Below are 10,001 nucleotides of genomic sequence, written 5' to 3'. Positions count from 1 at the left end.
AGAGCTTGACAGGAACAGGCCCCGACCGCTTGATTTCAATCGTTTCCTGTGATCTATGTAATATATCCCAGATCTAAGATTTGCAGTGTTGAGAATCAGGCAGACTTTAGACTGAATGACTGTCGGTAACGTTCAGTAGATGCCCTGGAATGACTGTTCACTTTCCTCTCATTTCCATTCCAGGCAGTGCATTTCTTGGGGATTATTTCGCTGCATGGGTGGCCCACGTCCCTTGGCCTTCAGCCTTTTGGCTCATTCCACTGCTCTGGGCAGGCAATAACCACCCAAAAATGCAAGCTTTTCTTTCATGCCCCAGTGGCATGAGTAACATCATTAACTCTTCGAGGCTGAGGTTTGGGATTACGTAAAGACCTTACACCCTGCTGTGTTAGCAGCCGGAATACCAGAGTAACAAAGTGTTTGCAGTCTGTTTCTCATGCCAGAAATGTGGTGGCCCTAATAAACAGTCCCTGAGATATTTTTTCCCAGCGATCACATTTCATCAGGATTGTGGATTTCAAAATGGAAGCTAAATCCTCCCTACTTGTAGGTCCAGCAAGAAGAAACAAGGCAGGAAGAGCGCGAGCTCTGAAACTCATTGGACTGGGGAAATGCTGCTGACATGTCCCCAGGAGTGAAAGGACAGGAAGAGCACAGCTGTGTGGTATGGTGTTTCACAGGCTCCTCTGTAGATGAGCTTTTGAAAGGGTAAAAACCTTGCAGGACACTCGTGAAAGGAGACACAGTAACACATTTCCTATGGGCCTCGGGCCAGGGCTGGAACAGACCAGAGACGACGCACCTGCACTGTGGATCCCGCGCGCCATCTGGTGGCTCCGTGCTGACATTGCAAGTACCGTCCGGGCTTGTGCCCCACTGAGGCTTCACTTACACAAGGAGCCCTTAAGCAGGTTTCCAGGTTCTGTTGGGAGGTGATCACCTGGGCCCCAAAGGAAGACACCAAGGGCCAGGTGTTCTGAATTCCATTCTTTATTCCACAAACAGGACACGGAGGCCCCGGGTTCTTCTGGAAAACAGCCATCCCCTCTGAGCCATCCGGCCCTTCACGTTCTCCTTCCTATGTCATGATCACCCAGGTCTGGGCACAGGAGTCCCCACTTGCCCCTGCCCGGAACACACATATGTCCTCATCCCTGGCCTTCTGGATCTCGCACTTTCCAAGACTCGGTCCACAAGCATCTTTACATTCTCAGAAGACCTGTCTCAGTTTTTGCTCACCCTAATGTTTCCAAAGCATAGTCCAAGAATTCTGGACTTATATCAAGAACTGCAGCTTTGGAGTGCCTGGCTGGTTCAGTCGGAAAACCATGTGACTCTTGATCTTGGGGTTGTGAGTTCGAGCCCGTGATGGTTGTAAAGATTACTTAAAAAATAAATAAATACCCAGTAGTGCAATGGCAGGGTCATAGGGAAGTTCTATTTTTAATTTCTTGAGGAATCTCCATACTGTTCTCCAAAGAGGCTGTATCAATTTGCATTCCCACCAACAGTATAAGAGGGTTCCCCTTTCTCCACATCCCCTCCAGCACATGTTGTTTCCTGTCTTGCTAATTTTGGCCATTCTGACTGGTGTAAGGTGATATCTCAATGTGGTTTTAATTTGAATCTCCCTGATGGCTAGTGATGATGAACATTTTGTCATGTGTCTGATAGCCATTTGTATGTCTTCATTGGAGAAGTGTCTGTTCATATCTTCTGCCCATTTTTTGATATGATTGCCTGTTTTGTGTGTGTTGAGTTTGAGGAGTTCATTATAGATCCTGGATATCAACCTTTTGTCTGTACTGTCATTTGCAAATATCTTCTCCCATTCCGTGGGTTGCTTCTTTGTTTTCTTGACTGTTTCCTTTGCTGTGCAGAATCTTTTGATTTTGATGAAGTCCCAAAAGTTCATCTTCGCTTTTGTTTCCTTTGCCTTTGGAGACATATCTTGAAAGAAGTTGCTGTGGCTGATATCGAAGAGATTACTGCCTATGTTCTCCTCTAGGATTCTGATGGATTCCTGTCTCACATTGAGGTCTTTTATCCATTTTGAGTTTATCTTTGTGTACAGTGTAAGAGAATGGTCGAGTTTCATTCTTCTTCCCTATGACCCTGCCATTGCACTACTGGGTATTTACCCCAAAGATACAGATGTAGTGAAAAGAAGGGCCATCTGTACCCCAATGTTTATAGCAGCAATGGCCACGGTTGCCAAACTGTGGAAAGAACCAAGATGCCCTTCAACGGACGAATGGATAAGGAAGATGTGGTCCATATAACACTATGGAGTATTATGCCTCCATCAGAAAGGATGAATACCCAACTTTTGTAGCAACATGGACGGGACTGGAAGAGATTATGCTGAGTGAAATAAGTCAAGCAGAGAGAGTCAATGATCATATGGTTTCACTTATTTGTGGAGCATAACAAATAGCATGGAGGACATGGGGAGATAGAGAGAAGAAGGGAGTTGGGGGAAATTGGAAGGGGAGGTGAACCATGAGAGACTATGGACTCTGAAAAACAACCTGAGGGTTTAGAAGGGGCTGGGGTGGGAGGTCGGGGTACCAGGTGGTGGGTATTATAGAGGGCACGGATTGCATGGAGCACTGGGTGTGGTGCAAAAATAATGAATACTGTTATGCTGAAAATAAAAAATAAATAAATAAACAAATAAATAAATAAATAAACTTAAAAAAAAAAGGAATCATACCCTTAAAAAAAAAAAAGGCATCCACCTTGGGAAACCAAGTGATTTTCCAACTATTATACCAAGTTTAAAAAGATGTTATTGTGGACATCTGGACATCTCAAGAACTTCAACATTCTGAGATCTTGGCAGATTTTTAAGAAGGAACTACCGTTTGCTATAGTTGCTAAACTTTTTTGATATCAAAACCATTTCCCTGCCTCCACCCTTGAAGTGCTTCTTGACATCCTGCATTTGACACAATAACTTCAGGGAGGAAATGGTCTAACCTACTCACTTGATTAGATACCCATCCTTTCACAACTAAAAGACATCTGTGTGAGTCTCCTCCAGCTGTCATAACAAAAGTACCACACACAGGGGTGGGGTGGGGGCTCACACCACAGAAATTTATTTTCTCACCGTCCCAAAGGCTGGAAGTCTGAGATCAAGGTGTGGGAAGGGTTGGTTTCTCCTAAAGGCCTCTCTCTTTGGCTTGTGGACAGCCATCTTCCCTGTGTGTCTTCACGTGGTCTTCCTTGAGGGTGTGTCCGCGTCCTATTCTCCACTTCTTAGAAGGACACAAGTCCTATTGGATTAGGGTCCAGCTTCACAACCTCATTCTAACTTAATTACTTTTCTTTAAAGATCCTATCTCCAAATACAGTCATATTCTGAGATACTAAGGTTAGGCCTTTAGTATATGAATTTTGAAGGAGGACACAGTTCAACTCATGATAGCATCTTAGTTTTATATCTATTGGAGAAAATTTGTATATTGATGGAAAATTATGCATTTGGAGCAGAGACAGCAAACTAAAGCTAGGTGGCCAGATAGGGACTGCCACCCATCTTTATAAATAAAGTTTTATTGGCACAAGGCTATGCTCATTCCTTCACAAATTGTATATGGTTACTTTCATGTTCAAATACCATATGGCTTGCAAAACCCAAAAATATTGACTATCTGGCCTTTTACAGAAAACACTTACCAACGCCTGGTCTAGAACACATTTCTCGGGGCTATCTAATTCTAATTCTGTAGGGGCTCTCCCTCTTTCCTTGCTCCTGAGCTATTTAACAACTCAGTAAGTTGTAGATAATAGGTAGCAATGCAAAATAATCTTTGCTTTTGGACACAAACAAGCCAGTTCTGCCTCCCCTTGCTCATTCCCTTCAACATCCCTCACCTATAAAAGTGATGGTTCTTTGGATTCTCTTTTGATCTAGTTGTGACATCTTGCAGTGCCCTCATTAATCATGAGTTAAATAAAATTTTAATATATGGCCATTTATATCTGAATGAGCATCATAATTTTACCTTTTTGAAAATTTTCCTTTAACATGTCAATGTGATTACGCTTGGCTGTGATAATAGCATTAGAATTATGAAGGATGATGGTTTTGTTCTCAGAAGATGCATACTGAAACATTTGGGGGGGTTTATGGCACCCACAATTTACTTTCAAATGTTTCCGCATATATGTATGGATAGATACATGTGTGTGTGTACATGCTTACACATGTATAAGGTGTATGGAGGGGAGGACAGAGAGGAAGAGGAAGAAGTTATGATAAAATATTAACAGCTAAGGGAAAGCCACATCATACGCTAGAATGGTATACTACTCATTTAACTCTTCTGTAGATTTGACAATTTTCAAAACAAAAAATTGGAGGGATAAGATTATGTCACATTCTCAGCTCAGCATGGAGTCAAGCTCACGTCCTATACCTGCGGGTGTTTCTCCAGTTCTTCTGAGAGCAGCCGGGTCTGGACCTTTCTTACCTCTCTGACTCTTTGGTGTCTGAGCCACAAAGAATAAGCAAAGGAAACATCAATATTTCAGTTGTCACAGGGCAGGGTTTCTTTAGAGTCCTAATGGTACCAAATGAACAAGATACTAAGGTAGAGTTTTATACCTAGGTTTCTCACATTGCCAAAGAATTCCTTTAAAATAAATAAGTATTAGGGCACCTGGGTGGCTCAGTCGGTTAAGCGTCTGCCTTCAGCTTGGGTCATGATCTTGGGGTCCTGGGATTGAGTCCTGCATGGGGTGGGGGGGGGGTCTCTGCTCAGCAGGGAGTCTACTTTTGCCCCTCTGCCTCTGTGCTCTCTCTCTTTCTCTCTAAGTAAACAAACAAACAAATAAATATTTTCAGATGAGCTCAGGATCTGAGGACCACTTAGAGGACATTCAAGTTCAAGCTTTGGGTACAACTTTTGGGGGGTGGGAGTTGAGGTTTTTGTCTTTCAATTACTGCACAGAAATTGTATGAGCCACCCCCCTCAGGAATGACATCATGGCCTTAACACAGTTAGGGACCCCATTTATTGTCCTGTGTCCGCTGCTTGAGTCGGGACTGTGAAATTTGGAGCGTCTCGCATACTTAGAGCTCTGAACGGCCAGGTTACAATGAGGAAAGAATGTAAGCGGCATTCTCAAACATTGTGTCATTTAGCATGAAGGTTTGGGATTGAAATTTTCTGCCTGAGGGAAGCAGAAAAAATGAGTTTTTGCAGAATGCTGTCTGTTTCTAAATCTAAAAGGCACACTAAAAATAGCTCACGGGATGGAGCTGCCCGGTGGGAGTTCCTGCTCCGGGAATCTGTCCTTCAAAGCTGCTGCTTCCAACAGCCCCGAGAGGGTGTGTGAGCCACGATGGGGTTCTCCTGGCTGCCTTTCATCCGCCCACAAGGAAGCAGGGGCTGGAGTGGACGGAGATGCTCTGTAATCGAAGGAGCCCTTGGGGAGGAGACTTTCCACCTCTGTCAAATGCTGATGGTCCTTGAGGGAGAGGCATGGTGTGGGCTCAGAGACCCGACCACCATGAAATCCACAAGAGGGAATGGGCTTTGGCCGTGACCGACACTCACGGTGAAGAAAACCGCCTTTTCTTTTCTATCCCCACTGAAAACGTAAAGTTCCCCTGGGTGGCTCAGTTGGTTAAGCAGCTGCCTTCAGCTCAGGTCATGATCCCAGCGTCCTAGGATAGAGTCCCACATCGGGCTCCCTGCTTGGCAGGGAGCCTGCTTCTCCCTCTGCCTCTGCCTGCCACTCTGTCTGCCTGTGCTCACTCTCGCTCCTTTCTCTCTTACAAATAAATAAATAAAATCTTTAAAAAAAAAAAAAAAAAGACAAGGATTTCTCTTATCTGGGTTATCACCATATCTGGGTCCTATGGATCTAGTTTTGCCCACGGCAGTGCTTCTTACTTAATGGACTCCGCGGTCCTTCTTCTGTAGGCCGTTTAGATCAGATTGTTCTGTTTTTAAAATTTCCTGTCTGCATCAGGATGGCCAAGGCCACGGTATATTCATTTGTCTAAATCTCCATGTGTTTAGTGTAGTGTCATTCCTGGAAAGGGGATTCAAGAAATAGACTTTGAGGGTATATATCCTCAGAAGAATATTTGAGGGCATGTAGTCCCTTAAAAGCAGGGACTCAAAGAGCTGTCCCCATAGCCATGTTCACAACAGCGTTGTTCACAATGGCCAAGGGGAGGGAGCAGTCGGAGTGTTCGTTGACAGACGAATGGACACATAAATGTGGTCTATCCATACAATGGAATACGAATCAGCCTTAAAGAGGAAGGAAATCCTGACCAGGCTACAACCTGGAAGGACCCTGGGACTATTCTGCAGAGGGAAATAAGCCAGTCACGAGGACATACGCTCTATGATTTCACTCCTAGGAGGTTCCGACTTCAAATTCAGAGAGACAGAAGGTGGAATGGTGGCCACCAGGGGCTGGGGGCTGAAAGGTGAGTTATTGTTCAATGGCGACAGAGTTTTGGTTTTGCAAGATGGAAAGGGTCCTGGCGGTGATTTTTTGCACCACAGAGGGAATGCGCTTCATGCCAGTGAAATGGACACTGAGCAAGGGTGAAGATGGTCCATTTTATGTATGTGGGTTTTGCCCCGATTAAAACAGGAAAAGAAATACTTTGACTGTTAAATGTCGAATTAGCGAGCTCATGACTTCTGCGGCACCTGTGCGGTCCAGCTGTCTCAACAGCATCACACTCACGCAACGTGCAAATCATTCGACACTCCCTCCTCCCCGCAAAAAGCCCTACCATAGCTTCCCACCTGGAATCAAGTCTGAAATTCTGAGCACAACCTTTTGGGCCGCCTGGCCAGGCCTGGTCTTCCTGGCCTGCCTCATGGCACACAGGCGGCCCTCATCCTTCTGTCTTTGCTCCTGCTCTCTGTGGTCCCACGGTTTCCCTGTCGTTTCCCCTGGGGGAAGCTTCCATCAGCTCCTCCCTGGCTAATTCCCCTCATTCTTTCAGTATGGGCTGACATGCCCTTTATCAGGGAAGCCAGTCCTACTCCCCAGGCCAGCTGGGGCCTCTGCCTCTGGGCTTTCTGTGTACTTTTGGCTTGGTCTTGTATCCTACTTATCCTACCCATTGTTAATTGCTGGTAAAATCATTCAGACTGTAAGCACCACGAGGACAGAGATATGGACTGCCCCTGCGGCCTGTCCCCGCGGCCCTTCGCAGGCACCCAGACATTTGCAGGATGAACGAGCCTGAGGTCATGTAGTCCTTTGTGAGGTGGAGACTTTCTGCCAGCCCCGTCATCAGGGGTATGACACATGCTAAGACCCCAGGCAAAGTAAATTCATGTCACGTGCAGCCCTCGGGTCATCCCCTAATGCAAAAACGGTCAAAGTCACAAGTGATAGCGAGCTCTGCCATCATTCCTAACCAAAGGGGATCGAAGTTTACAGACAAACAACTGTGTCAGGTGCTCAGGGCTCGGCCCTGCTTACTCACATGGACGTGAATACTGTTCACAATGTCGGCTCTCGATATAAAAAGAACTAGATGTGTAGGTTTGCCAATACCTAGATATTCGCACTGATGGCAAACAAGCTCAAGGACTGTGTCTTCCCCCTCCCCCCACCCCCCAGGCAACCCCGGCACCTGCTCTTCTTCCCAAAAGGAACTGGGTGTTTGTGATGGGGTGGAACGTTCTGGAACAACTTACTATTGTTTTGTTCCCACTATTTCTTTGTCCTTTTTACCACTCTGGCTCACACCTCTCCTCTCCCTTCCGCCCCACTCCACCTGCTCCCAAAGTTTTCTTCCTCTTGGATCAGGCTTCCTGAAGTTAGAACATTCAGTCTTTTTCTGTTCTCACCATCTGCTGCTGGATAAGGGGTGGAATGCTGTGTGCGTGCGTGTGTGTGCGCACGCGCATGCATGTGTGCGTGTGAAGGGTAGAGTGGTCTTCAATTTTTTAAAAAATATTTTATTTATTTATTTGACAGAGAGAGACACAGCAGGAGAGGGAGCACAAGCAGGAGAGTGGGAGAGGGAGAAGCAGGCTTTCCACAGAGCAGGAAGCCGGACACGGGGCTTGATCCCCAGACTCTGGGATCATGATCTGAGCCAAAGGCAGACGCTTAACGACTGAGCCACCCAGGCACCGCTGGTCTTCAGTTTTGAGGATGAGGAAAGAAACAGGAAGACAGCCTCCAAAGTCAGGTCTCTGGGTAGAGCATCTTAAAAACAATTCAATCTTTCACGCCGAAAAGATCACCCCTCCTGCTAACATCTCTCCCATATACTCTTGTGTTAAGTGGCTGCCCATCCCCCTCCACCGGTCCCTTGTCTTACAAACACTCTGCTCTTGTAGCCACAGAGAAAAGAGGGGAAGACACACCTGAGAGAGAAACCACACTGACTTTTATAAACTGTTTAAAGGAGTATATAGTGGATGGATGCTGGATAAACTTATCTCAATTGAATGGCTGATTGAGAAAAATAAGTTACATAACACCTATTTCTTATAGACTCAGAAACACTGTAGTATTTATTGGCCAATGAGAGCAATGCAGAACTTAAAAAATAAAACTACCGATCATTAGGAAGACATGAGATTATCAACTTAAATACACAACAATCTTTAAAATGAAATTCTAACATTCAGCAAATACTTTTTTTTTTTTTTAAACTTAGCATTGCATTTAGTAGACGATGTTTCCAGAAGTACTTGAGTGTTTGGGAACACTTGTGTATCCATCGGGGGTCTCCAGAGAAACAGAACCAACAGGATATATGTAGAATATATAGAGAGAAAGGAATTTTTTAAAGATTTTGTTTATTTATTTGACAGAGAGCGAGAGAGTAAGAGCACAAGCAGGGCAGAGGGAGAAGCGGTTTCCCTGACAAACAGGGAGCCCGATGTGGGACGTGACCCCAGGACCCCGGGATCATGACCTGAGCTGAAGGCAGACACTTAACTGATGGAGCCACCCAGGCGACCCCAGAGAAAGAGACTTGTAAGTTCTTTCACGTGATTCTGGAAGCTGACAAGTCCAAGTCTGCAGTGTGGGTCAGAAGGTGGGAGACAAGAGGGCCGGTGGTGCAGACATAGTCTGAAGGCTGTCTGCTCCAGTGTTTCTTCCTGCTTAGGGAGACCAGTCTTTTTGTTCTAGTCAGGCCATCAACTGATTGGATGAGGCCCACCCACAATCTGCTTTACTCCAAGTTCGTCCACCTCATATTAATCTCAACCAAAAACAACTTTCATGCTGACACATCAAATTAACCATCACAAGTTGTATGTGCACACTGACAAAGAAAGAGAACCCAGCAGAGGACATATTTCAGTGAAAGAAAAAAAAAGTAGGTGCCCCACTGCCCAAGAACTAGGACCAAAGCTGGGACCTGCAACGTGGAGGTGAGTGACATCTCTGGCATCTGTTTCATGGGCTGTAAACCATTCCTGCCCTAACCAAACAGGAAAAATAAACCCCACAATATCCTTGCCTGAAATCTTGAGGACTGTCTCTGTAGCTCACCTTAAAAGCTTTGTCCCACCCCCAATGAGGAATCAGCAGTATCTGCTTAATGGCCTCTGGCTCTGAGCCCAGGCACCAGCATTTAAATCCATATGCCAAACCCTCTCTAAGGACACCTACTTATCTATCAGGGAAAGGAAATTCCCAGCGTTTTGAGAAAAAGCTCCTTGGGTAGCAGCTACTACTGAGGAGAATTCGATTGGCCTGGTATGTGCAGGTTCAGCTGAATGCAGCCTTTCGATGCTTATCACCAAGCAGCAAAATAAAGTCAGTCCATCAGGGGATCTCACCTCCTTCCTTATTGCACACTCAGCGGTGAAAGCCCCTCCCACGCTCTCATGTTGGCGTTGGCCTTGACGTTGGCCAGAACTCTCTCTGCCTCAGTCTCCCTGCAGTGACGTGCTGCAAATCCTCCTATAACAGGATCCTCAGGTGACGGTAGACCCTGCCACCGCCTCCCCGGGGCACAGCAGCAACAGAGGGAGAGATGC

The sequence above is a fragment of the Mustela putorius genome, unplaced genomic scaffold, assembly GCF_011764305.1.
Source record: "Mustela putorius furo isolate JIRA1106 unplaced genomic scaffold, ASM1176430v1.1 tig00001075_pilon_pilon_pilon, whole genome shotgun sequence".
Lineage (NCBI taxonomy): Eukaryota > Metazoa > Chordata > Mammalia > Carnivora > Mustelidae > Mustela > Mustela putorius.
Note: the sequence above shows the minus strand (reverse complement) of the source record.